Source organism: Convolutriloba macropyga, chromosome 7 (genome assembly GCF_964194025.1).
Source record: "Convolutriloba macropyga chromosome 7, txConMacr16.3, whole genome shotgun sequence".
Taxonomy (NCBI): Eukaryota; Metazoa; Xenacoelomorpha; order Acoela; family Convolutidae; genus Convolutriloba; species Convolutriloba macropyga.
The window spans coordinates 70,287,060-70,301,586 of record NC_134474.1 but is presented as its reverse complement, the minus strand read 5'-3'; positions in this window follow the sequence as shown (position 1 = coordinate 70,301,586).

Below are 14,527 nucleotides of genomic sequence, written 5' to 3'. Positions count from 1 at the left end.
GATGCCTTTTTCTCAGCTATCCCGGAGAAATATTGGTTTCTGATTGCTGATAGTGATCCCAAATGCTTTGTACACTTTTAGAAACGGATGCAAAAAAATTTGAGGCCTCAGATGAGTTTTTATCAGTGTGCTCTTCTGGCCTGAATGAGGTCGCCTTTTTTATCAATATCACTGTTTATTTCATTAAATTTTGCTCTCATTGAAAGTTTTTTTCCTCCGAATGTCTAAAACCCTATATAACACTCTGTAAATGTTTACTGAAGGTTATGAGCCCAAAAAGGCAAGGAACTGGTTTGTTATATGAAAAAGGGCGTCCAGATCAGCAAAAATCCTTTGATAAATTTTTTTTCAATATCTCCGGTTGTCGGGACATCGAATTGATAAAATTTTTTCCCTGATTTATAGTATTGATTTGTTCGTACAAACGCCATAAAAGGTGATATAAGCAAGGAAAATTTTGATTTGGATCTTGGTTTGGAAAAAGATAGAAATCTGTGTCCAATTTTCTTTTCTTCCTTCAGGGGCTGTTAATGCCTTATGCTCGGCAATCTGGTGAAGCAAACATTGGTTTCTGATTGATAATAGTGGTCCCAAATGCTATGAAAACATTGGAAATGGGTGCATAAATAATATGAGGCCTCAAATGCGATTTTATCAGAGTGTTCTTTTGGGTTGAAAGAGATTGCCCTTTTTCTCAACCTCGCTGTTTTTTTTTTCATAAACATTCTGCTCTCATTGAATGTTTTCAGGACTCTGAGTGCTTTAAAAACCTATACAACATGCGATAGTTACTTCCTGCACGCAATGGGCCTAAAACGGCAATTAACTGTTTTGAGAGAAAAAAATGGCGTCCAGATTAGCAAAATTCCTATGACTGAATTTCTTTTCACTATTTCTAGTTATCGGACTTTTGATTTAATAGACCTTTTCCTCAAATTTATTGTAATTTTTTGTTCGCACCATCTCCAAAAAAAATTGACATAAGCAAAGAAAATTTGATTTGAATTTTGGTTTGAAAGGACATAGAATTTTGGTTCTAGTTTTTTTGTTCTTCCGGGAGGGCTCTTGGTGTCCATCTGGGGTAACAGATATTTTTGGCTATCTGGGGTAACAAATATTGCTGATAGTGATCTCAGACACATAGTACATATTTGGAAACAGATGCAATGAAAATTTGAGACCTCAGATGATTTTTTATCAGTGTGCTCTTCTGGACTGAATGAGGTTGCCTTTAGTTCTCAAATTCGATGTTTTTTTCATTTATATATGCCTCATTGCAATTTTTAAAGCACCTGAGTGAGTGAAGCCCCTATATAACACGCTATAGACATTTACTGAACAATAGGGGCCCAAAAAAGCAAAGAATTGGTTTCAGAAAAAAAGAAATGACGTCACACGAACAACATAAAATGTGATATAAGCAAGGACAAATTTTATATAGATCTTTGTTGGAACAAACATAGAGTTTTGTCTTCAATTTATTGTTCTTCCTAGAGGCGCTGTTGATGCCTTCTTCTCGGCTATCTGGCTGCTGATTGGTGATATGTGTCCCAAATGTTTTATACACATTTGGAAAAGGAAGCATAAACAAGCTGAGGCCCCAGATGAGTTTTTATTAGTGTGGTTTTCTGGCTTGAATGAGGTTGCCTTTTCTCTTAAGTTCGCAGATTATTTCATCTAATTCTGCTCTCTCTGAAAATTTTCTGGCCTCCGAGCGCCTATAACACCTTATTAACATGCTAAAGAAATAACAGAACAAAATGGGCTCCGAGAAGCAGACAATTGCATTGAGACATAAAAAAAGGCCTCCAATCAAGCCAAATTCCTAAGATAGAAATTTTTTCAAATGTTTTAGTGGTCAGAACTTCGATTTGATAGACCTTTAACCCTGATTTATAGTAATGGCTTAATTTCCCAAACGCCATAAAATGTGATGTAAGCAAAACAATTTTTAGTAACGTCATGGTTAGAAAACACATAGAATTTTTGGTTCAATTTTTTTTGTTCTTCCGGGCTGTTGTTGCTTTTTTCTTGGCCATCTGAAAAACTTTGGTTCCTGATGCTGATAGTGGTCCCAAATGCATTGTACACATTTGGAAACGGATGCATAAAAAATCTGATTCCTCAGATATTGTCAGTGTATTGTTCTGGCCTAAATGAGGTTGCCTTTTTTTCTCAAGTTCGCTGTTTATTTCATCAAATTTTGCTCTCAAGGAACTGGCTTCAGAGATATGAAATGGCGTCCCAATAAGAAAAATTCCAATGACTGAAAATTTTTTCATATTTTTCGTGGTCGGGATTCCAATTTGATAGACATTTTTCCCTGATTCATAGTAATGGGCTGTTCGTACAAACGACATAAAATGTGATATTTGCAAGGACAAATTTTATATAGATCTTTGTTGGAATAAACTTAAAATTTTGTGTCCAATTTCTTTGTTCTTCCAGGAGGGGCTGTTGATGTCTTTTTTTCGGCCATCTGCGGAAAGTTTTATAGCCTACGATTGACTAAAACCCCTATATAACACGTTTTAGATAATTACTGAAGACTATGGGCCCAAAAAGGCAAGGAATTGCTTTGAGAGATGAAAAATTGCGTCCAGATTAACAAAGTTTCTATGATTTAATTTTCCACAAGCTTTTAGTGAACCAGACTTTGTTTTATTAGAACTTTTCCCTTGATATGCAAATATTTGGAGCTGTTGATGTCTTCTTCTCGGCCTTATGGGAAAACAAATATTGTTTTCTGATTGCTGATCGTGCTCCCAAATGCTTTGTACATATTTGGTGACGCAGGCATAAAAAATCTGAGTCAGCAGATGAGTTTTTATCAAGATGATTTTCTGGCCTGAAACAGTTGCCTTTTTTTCAACTTCGCTGTTTATTTCATCAAATTCTGCTGTCATTGAATGTTTTCCAGCATCCGAGTGCCTAAAACCCCTATATAACACGCTATAGACGTTTACTGAACATTATGGGCCCAAAATTGCAATGAATTGGTTTGGTAGATAAAGAATGGCGTCCCGATGAGCAAAAATCCTATGACTGACCTTTTTTTCAGTTATTTTAGTGGTCGGGATTTTGGATTTGATAGACTTTTTTCCCTGTATTATAGTAAAGGTTGGTTCTTACACACGCCGTAAACTTTGATATAAGCTTCGAAAACATTTATTTAGGTTTTGGTTGGAAAAAACATAGATTTTTGGATCCAGTTTTTTTCTTCCAGGAAGGGCTGTCGGTGCCTTTTTCCGGCCATCCGTGCAAACAAATATTGGTTTCTGATTTCTGATAGTGGTCCCAAATATTCTGTACACATTTTCAAACGGATGCATAAAAAATCTGATTCCTCAGATGAGTTTTGATTAAAGTGCTTTTTGGCCTGAATGAGGCTGCATTTCTTCTCAGATTCGCTGTTTTTCTCATCAGAACTCTACAATTTTTAGTAGTTATAAATGGCCTTAAAGTGCTTATGACCCCTATAAAACATGCTGTACTTATTTACTGAATAGTTTGAGACCAAAAAACACCGCATGGCTTTCAAAGATGAAAAATAGCATCCAGATAAAAAAAATGCGTGAATTGAGTTTTTTTCTAATATTTTAGTAGGCAGGATTTTGATTCGATAGATTTTTGCCTTGATTCAAAGTAATGGTATTTTCGCATAAACGCCATTAAGTGTGATATAAGGTAGAAATATGTGTACAGTGGACTGTGGCTAAGCTGGAGGTTAATAGATTGACTTCAATCCGGTCAGTTTCCAAATGGTGTTCCTTATTAAACATTGGGGCATTTCATAGAAAAAGATACAGGGAATTCCATATCAGTTGGTCGGCCATCCCTCTTCAATGACTATTATCAGAAAATCAATTTCAAGACGCTATTGTTAACACGTTTTACAATGCATGATATGAGTCGAATGGTTTTTCTTGTTCTCACAAAACCTGCCAGTTCAATCTCTGGCTTCATGGAAAGTTCATCGGAAAACTGGCTACGAGTAGTGTCTCTCCTTTGTGAAAAAGTGGTGTCTCTCCTTTGTCAAACAATTGCTTCTTTTTGAAGCAGTCTAAACTCATCAAGAAGTCAGCGCCTTGCATAAATTGTCTTCGAAGTATTGAAATCAAAATCGTTGGATTTGTCTGCGAAGGGTGTAACCAGCTGAGCTGCAAGAGATGTTTTTGTGGCAATAACTTTAGATGCTGCAACCCGCAATGATCTGGTCAAAACTTTCACTCTTTTCATGCTAAATTTTGATTTGTTTATGTGCTCTTAATAAGACTTACCCTCTGCATTCTGCTCTGATGATGTCGTTTCTACTTTCTTAAGCTTCCCATTAATATTTTCATTCTTTCTCAGCTTGAGCTCAAGAACTCAGATCAAATTTTTCTGAGCGAGAAATTATGTTTAACCAGGCTATCATTTCTCGGACAAGTTTTTAATTTCTCGATTGTTTTGCTTCACAGCATGCAAGTTTTTGTCTCTCTTGTGGCTTGAAACTCTTGTGCTATTTGTCGAAAGTATTTGAATTCCCGTATCGTGATGAGAAAAAGGGTCAGCGTTTTGTTTTACTTCATGCTGGTTTTAATTTCTCTCTTGAACCAAAAAGCTGTTTTTCTGAAATTTGTTTTTAATTTCTAATGAGTAGATGTTGTTTGAGGTATTTCACTGGCTGCTGTCCCATTTTGAGCAATCAGCGTAAAAGGAGTTAGGCTTCACAGCATCCTCTTTCTGTTGGGGATGAAATCGGCGTTACAGCATGCTGATTTTTGTCTTCTTTGAGCTGCTACGACTACTTATTGACTTTGAACACTATTTTGAGAAAAAATCATCGTTTTGTTTTACGGCATGCTGGTTTTTGTCTCTCTTGTGGCGTCAAAATAGTGTGCTCATTGTCAAAACTATTTGAGTTGGACTATTGTATTGAGAAAAGGAATCAGCGGTTTGCTTTACAGCGTGTTGTTTTAAATTTTTCTCTTGATCGCACAAGCGATCGTTCTCATATTTAGTTTAAATTTTTAGTGAATAGGTGATGTTTGAGGTATTTCACTGGCTGTTTCCCCATTTTTGCAATCAATGGATCAAGCGTTTTACTTCAAAGCAAGATTTTCTCTGTTGGAGTTGAAAATCCTCGTTTTGTTTTACAGCATGTCGATTTTTGTCTTCTTTGTGGTGTTTAGTTCTCGATCGCGACCGTTGTATTGAGAAAAAACAGCGTTTCGCTTTACATCCTTCCTATTTCTCTCTCTCTCTCTCTCTCTCTCTCTCTCTCTCTCTCTCTCTCTCCTTTTCTCTCTCTCTTGTGGCTTTAAAATGTTCTACTTTTTGTCAAAAGTATTTGATTTCGACCATCGTATTGACAAAAAGTCCGCCTTTTGCTTTACTGCATGTTGGTTTCAATTTCTCTCTTAAAACTACTGGGTGTAAACTAAATTTTCAATCAATAGATGTGTGAGGCATTTCAATTTTGGTTCCAAATTTTCTGCAATCAACCAAAAAACGTTTTGCGTCATGTCATGTCTTGCTTTTTTTACTGTTTGGATTGAAAACTAGAGTATAACTTGAGATTATGCTGATTCTGTCCTCTTCTCGTTTTTAAAAAATTTGTTTTACTGCTTGACAATTTTGCGTTTCAAAGAGCCTTTCACCTACTTTTGTTTGAATATTTTGGTTTTTAAGAAGGAAAGACCAGTGTCGCTTCAAAAAGTCGCTGACGTCCTTTTATTTGGAAAAGTTTCAGAAATGATGGTCCTCGTAATTTTGAAAGAAATGAACTCAGGTGAGGCGCAAAAACTGATACTGGCAACAATTTTACAGCCTCTTCTTTCTTTTGGGGATGAAAATCATTGTTCTGCTTTACAACATGCTGATTTTTTACTTTTTCGTGCTGCTACGATTATTTTTTGATTTGGATCATTGAATTGTGAAAAAAAATGTTTTATTTGCAGTCTGTCGGTTTTTGTCTCTTGCGTTAAAAAACTCTTGTGCTCTTTTTCGAAAGTATTTCAAGTCGACCTTGTTTCAAGAAAATGAGTCAGCTTTTTTTCTTTACAGCGTGTTGTTTTTAGTTTTTCTTTTGATCATACAAGCAATCCTTCTCATATTTGGTTTAAACCTTAAATGAAAAGACATTGTTTGAGGTGTTAGACTGGCTTGTTTCCTATTTTGAGCAACCAGTGGAAAAGGAGTTAAGCTTCAAAGCATCTTCTTTCTGTTGGGGATAAAATCGGCGTTTTGCTTTATAGCATGCTGATTTTTTACTTCTTTGAGCTCCTACAATTTGTTTTTCATTTTGACTACTGTATTGAAAAAAATTAGCGTTTTGCTTTACAACATGCAATTTTTTTCTTTTTTGCGGTGCCAAATAAATGTTCTCTTTGTCGAATGTACTTGAGTTGGACCAACGTATTAAGAAAAATAAAGAGTTCTGCTTTACAGTATACTGCTTTGATTTTCTCTCTTGAAGCTTCAAGCTGTGCTTATGATATTTAATTTTAATAGAAAATGTTGTTTGAGTTATTTCACTGGCTATTTCCCCATTTTGAGCAATCAGCGGAAATGGAGTAAAGCTTCACAGCATCTTCTTCCTGTTTGGGAAGAAAATTTGCATTTTGCTTTACCGCACGCTTATTTTTGTTTTCTTTGCGCTGCTATTATTAGTTTTTGGTTTTGACCAATATATTGAGAAAAAACAATCGTTTTGCTTCACAGGCTGTCTGTTTTTGCCTCTTGCGTATTCAAACTCTCGTGTTCTTCTTCAAAAGTATTTTAGTTTGACCATTGTATTGAGAAAAAATCCGTCTTTTGCTTCAGAACATGCTGATTTCAATTTCTCTCCTGAACTTACAGGTTGTCCTTCACGTGTTTAAAATGAATTTTTAATCAAAAGATGTGTGAGGAATCTCAATGACTGGTTCTCCTTTTTCTACAGTCAACGGCAAAACATCTTGTTTTTTTAATTTTGAATTAAAAGTGGAGTTTAATTTTACAACATGCTGATTTTGTCCTCTTCTCGTTTTTAAAAATTTTGTTTTACTGCATGACAGTTTTGTGTTTGAAAGAGCTTTTCTGCTTGTTCTTTTTCAGTATTCCTGGTTTAAAAAAGGAATGACCGTTGTCGCTTCAAAAATTGCTTAACGTCATCTTGAGTAGAAAAAGTTTCAGAAATGGCGGTCCATGTAATTTTGAATTAAATGGATTTAAACGAGGCGCAAAATTCTGATGCTGGCAATAATTGATACAATAAATACTTCCTTTACTCCTCTGGCTGGTTCCCAATTTCGAGCAAACAAAAGAAAAGGTGTTTGGCTTCACAGCATCTTTTTTCTGTTGGGAATGAAAATTGTTGTTGTGTTTTACAAATTGGTGATTTTTTTCTTCTTCGCGCTGGTACGATTAGTTTTATGATTTCGATCATTGTATTGTGAAAAAAATTGTTTTGGTTTACAGCCTGTCTGTCGGTTTTTGTCTCTTCTGTTTTCAAACTCTTGTGCCATTTTTCAAAAGTGTTTGAATTCGAACATTGCTTTAAAAAACGAGTCAGTTTCTTTCTTTACAGCATGCTGATTTTCTCTTCTAGGAGCCGGTACAATTAGTTTTTTGATTTTGAACACAGTATTGAGAAAAACCATCGTTTTGCTTTACAGCATGCAGGTTTTTGTCTCTTTTGTGGCGTTAAAGTTTTGTGCTCTTTGTCAAAAATTGTTTGAGTTCGACCATCGAATTGTGAAAAAGAGACCGCGTTTTGCTTTACAGTATGCTTGTTTCAATTTCCCTCTTGAACCTACAAGCTGTCCTTCCCATATTTGATTTCAATTTTTAATGAATAGATGTTGTTTAAGGTATCTCGCTGGCTGGTTCACCCTTTTGAGCAATTAACGGAAAAAGAGTTTGGCTTCACCGCATCTTCTTTCTGTTGGGATGAACCGTTGGTTTTTGTCTCTTGCAGATTCTTACTATTGTGCTCTTTTTCAAAAAAATGGAATTCAACCATTGTACTGAGAAAATGAGTCTACAAATGCTGTTTTTAATTTCTCTCTTGATTGCACAAACAAACCTTCTCATATTTGGTTTAAATTTTAGTGAAGAAATATTGTTTGAAGCATTTCACTGGCTGGTTCCCCATTTTCTGCAATCAACGGCAAAGGCATTTTGCTTCAGAGCTGGCTTTTTTACTGTTGGGAATGGAAGTTGGGGTTTTGTTTTACAACATGCTGCTCTCTCTCTCTCTCTCTCTCTCTCTCTCTCTCTCTCTCTCTCTCTTGGGGCTTCAAAACTCTTGTTCTTTTTGTCAAATATGTTTGATTTTGGACATCATATCGGAGAAAAGTCAGCGTTTTTGTTTTCCAACAAGCTGGTTTCAATAACTCTCTTGAAATTACAAGCTGTCCTTCTCATTTTTTTTGTTCGGGATGAAAATTGGAGTTTAACTTTACAGCATGCTGATTTTGTCCTCTTCTCGTTATTAAAGAGTTTGTTTTACTGCATGACAGTGCTAGTGTTTGAAAGAGCATTTCTCCTAATTCTGATTGACTTTTCCGGGTTTTAAGATGGAATCACCAGTGTCACTTTGAAAATTGCTCAACGTCCTTTTAAATGGAAAAAGTTTGAGAAATGGCGCTCTATAAAATTCTGAATTAAATGGACTTAGCTCCATCAACTGGCTCAAAATTCTCATCATGGGAAACTTGTATGACGATCCGTTTGCTTGAACTAATGACTAGGGAGAATTTGACTGCGATTGGATTTCCCCATCCGGCGATATTAGAGATGAAGGAGATCTTTAGGGCACGAGCTGGACAGCCTATGGCACCAAGAATTGTCTCTGTGTTGTTCTACTTGACCCCCAGTTCTAAGGAACTTTATCTACTCCAGCAAGTAATTAAAATACCTCTTTTGTCGCGTTCTTAGTTGATGAGCTCAAGAAGCTATAAAAGAAGTTATAACAGAAGCGATCGGTATTAGTTCGTTGGCCGGAACGAGAGAGCTCAAGAGGATTTTTGTAGCAGAAATAATATAAAGGTATGACCTCTTCTTTAATTGAGTGAGATTTTTTTCTTGGATAAATGACCAACCAAAGGCTGTGATCGATTTAAACGCAAACTTAGGGATTGAGGCCTACCCGTAGCTGAAGTCTCTCGACAACAGCCACAACTGTGTTAGTTTCTGTGCATCCTAATTGGGTTAACAAATTTTAACCCCAATTTGAAATTCCTTTGCATCTTAAACATCTGACAATCTGTCTTTTAAAGTTTCTTAGTACTGCTACAGGCATCACTTGACGGGGACCTTCTGATGACCTATCAAGTAAGTGGCGGTTCTGTGCGGCCTAGTTTGTACAGCAATGCTAACTTACTTGAAAACAATTTATTATATTATTATTGAAGACCTCTTTTGCTTTTCGTTTTCTTCAGGCAGTGTTTTTCAAGCCGTACTACGCTATCTTTAAAAATGGCGTTCGATGAGAGCAATGTTGTATGTTTGAAGAACATCTGAAGTCGTTGAGAGCAAAGGAGAAAAAACTTCAGTCAAGCAAGGAGGGGATGATTGTTTTCTGATACTGTTAAAACACATTATGGACAGGTATATTAGAATAATTTTCATAATATAGTGAGCCTCTGCTATTTTCATTGTTCTAATTCCAGGTATACCTAATGCCAAACACGCAAAGACGTCCGTTGAGGTCAATGAATTGCTGTTGATATGGGTAAATTGTGAGAGCTATTTTCTGGAGAAGGTGTCGATTTCATTCAAAAAAGGGAAGAAAAGATTCGAGAAAAGAGAAAGGGGAGATTTTAGGCAGACTAAGAGAGCTGTGGACATCGGTAACTACTGTTCATCATTGGAATTGAGCTTCAATGCTTTGATGAGGTATTATTAGTTTATCTTAAAACGCAGCTGATGTATTTATGGTCTCAATTTGTTGTTGATTAGGTTAAAATTGAGTTCCCATTGTCGCAACCATTGTTTACTGAGAAGTCATTTGCTTTCGTTTTTCTAGAAGTGCCCCCCCCCCCCGCCCCCAATAATTCTGATCGCCAAAAACCAGCCACCTCGGGAAAGCATTGACAAGCTTACCTCCTTGGAAGCTCAGAACTGTAACTATCCTAAGCTTGGTAATAATAATTGCTAATTTATATTTTTCAATCTAATTTGTTTAATGAGTAACCACCTCTTCGCCTTCCGCGCTCTTCCTCTGCGTGTACCTGTAGTGCAGACTGATGGAAAAGAAAAGAGGTTATGGCCAACGCTGAGCTCATGACTAATGCCAGGAACGCTTGCATTGTAGACGTTTCGGTTAAAGTTTTTGCATATGCGCTGTTGAACCCATCTTACTATTAGATGAAATCAACATATCCCTTGGTATGTTGTGTTAACTTTTTTAGAACATCGGCAATTTGGATCAAGAACCAAGCCATCATTCAATAGGAACTATTTTGTTCTCCTATTTGCGGGTTTTTAGGTTTTTTTGTCATATCACTAGTTTCTCCACCTCATGGTAAAGATATTTGTTTGTGGTTTTTCCAAGTGCTTGTGGTTGATCCAAAAGCTGCTCTATTGGTTTCAAGTGTGTTTGAGGCCGTTGACCTGGTTTTTCGGGTGTTTTATGTACTGCAATTGAAGTACCCTGAGGCGGCCTGCATTGTTTGGTCTGTCATCCAACGGTTTATAACTAAAGTTCGGAGCGGTATTGTTCCAGGCCAAAGTGACACGTGTGCGACATCGTTGAAGCCAGTAGAGTCGAACAAGGAAAACTAATGTAAAAGTAACAGGAAGCTTAACTTAAAAAAAAATAGCAGTTCTTGCTTAAAGTGATGATTGATATTCGTTTGTTTGTTTATATCCTCTTTTTATATTCCATTCAAGGTTTCGTGTTAATATTACATAGAAGAGGGCTAAAATTTTGACAATTTTCTCCCATCTGGAATTGTTATTATCATCTTCCTCAGATTTGAAATGGTAAATTCCTCAAAAGTTCAGCATGTCCAAGACTATTCCGAAGTTACAAGTACTGACTGGTTTTTTGGACAAGTATGTTGACAGTCGAAGAATGTTGACAGAAGAAGTCAAAGGGAAGATCAACGAGTGCATTGTTCAACAAAATTCACACGCTAGAGATATATGACAAAATGTATCAGGTTTCTCGTAGTTTTGTTTCTTTTGAAAAAGATCAGTGATTTTTTGAGCAATCAAGCAGAAGATAGTGTGGTTATAAGGTTGTTGCAAAAAAATTTTGAAACGAGCGAAACCACTCCTGTTTTCCACGGTGTTTTAGCATCTTGTCCTGAGGAAATAGACTTCGGCCTAATTTTCTCAGTTGTTAACGTAGATAAAAAATATATATTCACTTCAAGGTCAGCTTAAATTTGTGAAAAATTCATCTAATTCAAATTGCAAAAACATGCAGCTGAGGTGAAAACGGGGGTTTGTGTTCTTGAGTGTTTCCTAAACAATTATAACGAGCGATGAAATAGCAAGGTAACATATCACTTTTTTGGTGAAAGAAACATGTATTGCTTATGCGGACATGTCAGTCACCACGTCTCTAGGTGGGTAAATTTGGACAACGCTATAGTTATGATTAGTAAAACTAGGAGCAAACACTAAGAAACCGCTTCAAAAAAGCCGTACGTGATCAAAAAATTTTATTCGCTTGTCAGAATTTTTTCACACCTACTTTTTCCGCTCTCTCTCTCTCTCTCTCTCTCTCTCTCTCTCTCTCTCTCTCTCTCTCTCTCTCTCTCTCTCTCTCTCTCAAAAACACGGCATGATAACAAAATCACTCTATCTTTTTTTCTTCAATTTCTTTACTCGTTTCTCCTAAATTCTTAGTTTTCAGGTGAAATATTCACTTTTACATCCAGTTTTAAATACACTCAAAAAACTTTTGCTAAAAAAGATAACGGTAAGAATTCCGGAAACAATTCGAAGATGTCTTTGCCAAGAAGCAGCCTGTCGAAGAACCAGTTGTTGATGGCAATGATCATCAAGGAAACAACGGATTCTCTTAAATGAAAATTTAGTTAAAAAGTAATTGCAATAAAAAAGAATAAAACTAAATTAATATATCAATTTGTAGAAGTACAATTACAAAAGGAAGCAGTATTTCAAGCAATCAAAACAACATCATTGCTCACACAAATTTGGACAACACAAAATTAGCACAACAGCATCTCTAAAATTCGATTAAAATGAAAAACTACGAAATGTAACTTTAAACAATTTTCCGAATTTTGTCATAATTCCAAGATAAAATTGCTTGGTTGCAAAGAACCTGTAAATAATTTCTAATAGGAACTGCCCACAAGCAATAAGCGAAAACTTCATTACAACTAAAAGCAGTAAAGTACAATAATGGAATAATGGGCCAAAAAAGGCTTAAAAAGCCCCCAGAAGAGAACTAGTTGAAAGCCCTTCAAACCATTAGCGTAAAACTCCCTTTAAATAACAAAATCCTTCGAAACGCCATCATAACAATAACGCCACCTGAAAATTATATTTTAAGTCCAAAAAACATTTCAGACCAGATAGAAGTTTTAAAAGCAAAAAAACAGCTTGAAAATCCGCACGCTTAGCGAAAGTTTTTTCACACCTACTTTTCTCGCTCTGCTTCAATAGAAGGCACGAGCAAAAGAACCATTCTATCCTATCTACGTTCTTCTAAATTATTCACTGAAACAACTTTTTCGAACTTTTTTACTCCCTTAATTTCCTTTTTTCTTGCTCTCTCACTTATCAAAAAAAACATAAAACCATAAAGCATCTTCGAGTCTTAAAAAGACGCTCCACCATAACTATTGTAAAAAACACAATGCCCCATTACAGCTCAAATTCATTAAATTGCAAAAAAATTTTATTGAACGAACGTTTGCCCAGCCAATAAAAACTAAACCTAAACATGGCGCCAAAACTATACGTTGCGTTGGGCTATCTACATATTCTCTGTCAGAATCTTTAAGGCGATCCATGTTAGGGAATTTGTTGAGTTGAAATATGTCATATTTCGCGCAGAAACAAAAAACAACTACAAACTTAGGATCGTTGGACCCCCACCCCCCTAAGGGACGCATATTATTGGCACTCCCCAGCAGGACGTGCCTTATTTTTACATATTGATTTACAATGTAATGATGCGTGCTCTGTAACTGGGGTTGGGGATGCTTAAAGTACCAGGGGGTACAAACGGGGAAAAACCTGAACTTACTGTAGGTCGGGTGGACTTGCGATGTAAAGCTGTCAGTGAAACTTCATCACTGGTTACCTGCTTATTAGAGTTAGGTTCCTTTAATAACCAACATCTAATAGTTTTAATTCTATATAGCTTTCAAGTAGGTACCATAGTCGGAAACAAAAGATAATACTGCAAGGTGCTTATAGCAAAAAAATATTCTGTCAAGACAAAACTAATCCAGAAGGATCAGATCTAGCATGGCAAAATTCATCTGGCAACATTCCTGCAAGATCTTGAAAGATTTACTTGGTTTCGACTTGAGCTTCATTGCAGAGGCTAGGGTTTATATAAAGCCTTTGAAATGAGTTTTTGAAAAAATTATCCGTTATTTTGTCATTACTTCTCTTTGAATGTCTTATGATTTATACTTATGAATTTCAGATTACAGAAACTTTGAGGAGTTAGGCTGCTTCTTTTTTGTCCAAGTGAAGCATCAAAAATAATTGACGTAACTGAAGGAAATGACGTGACTCAAAAATAATTGACTTTGAGGTTTTTCGAACCGTTCTGGTGGTGTTTTCCCCCTTCTTTGTCATCTGGGCTGGGGACCAGCTACGATGGACTTCCGAACAAACAACTATAGGTGATTTTAAACAGAGCACTAGGTTTAAAAAAACAGGCTCAAGCTCTATTTTTGCACGCTATCCTGACCATCCCGTCTCATCCTGCCGATCCCCCCACCTTGCCCAAACCGCGACATCCTGACAAAATTTTTCAGTTCTTTGAGGTCCTTTAAATTTTTAGCTGCTCATAAAACGCTTTCCTTGCAAGATAGCAAAATATCTTGCACGACAGCAAAGTTTTCCAAAAAGGCTTTCATATGCTCATCTCGGAAGATCCTACAAGATGTCCTATAAGATAGGTGTGTAGAAGCAGGATCTTACAAGATAAGAGTTTTTTGCAAGATTCTTACAAAATATTTCAAGATAAGCGCGCAAGCTCAACAAGAGTATTTTCTGATATTTTGTTTTGAGGTTTCAAATGGCTTTCTCGAAGTTTCCTTACTTTCTCGAGAAATTATAACGACAAGAGTATTCTTAATGATTTGTTATTGCGAACCTTGGATTTTGGAAGCAATAAAAATAAAATTGGGCATGACCTTTTCTCCAGCTACCTTCTCCTAACAGTTGCGGGAAAAAAAGAAAGGGAGACAGACAAAGAACAAGAAAATGAAGCCGGTAAGGAATTGATATTTTTCGCGAGGTTAATTAAGCTAGCCATTTTTTTCGCTTCAGAGCATTTTTTTAGAAAAAAAAATTATCAAAAAAAGCTTTTACTGCAAATCAGTGTTCATCATAAACA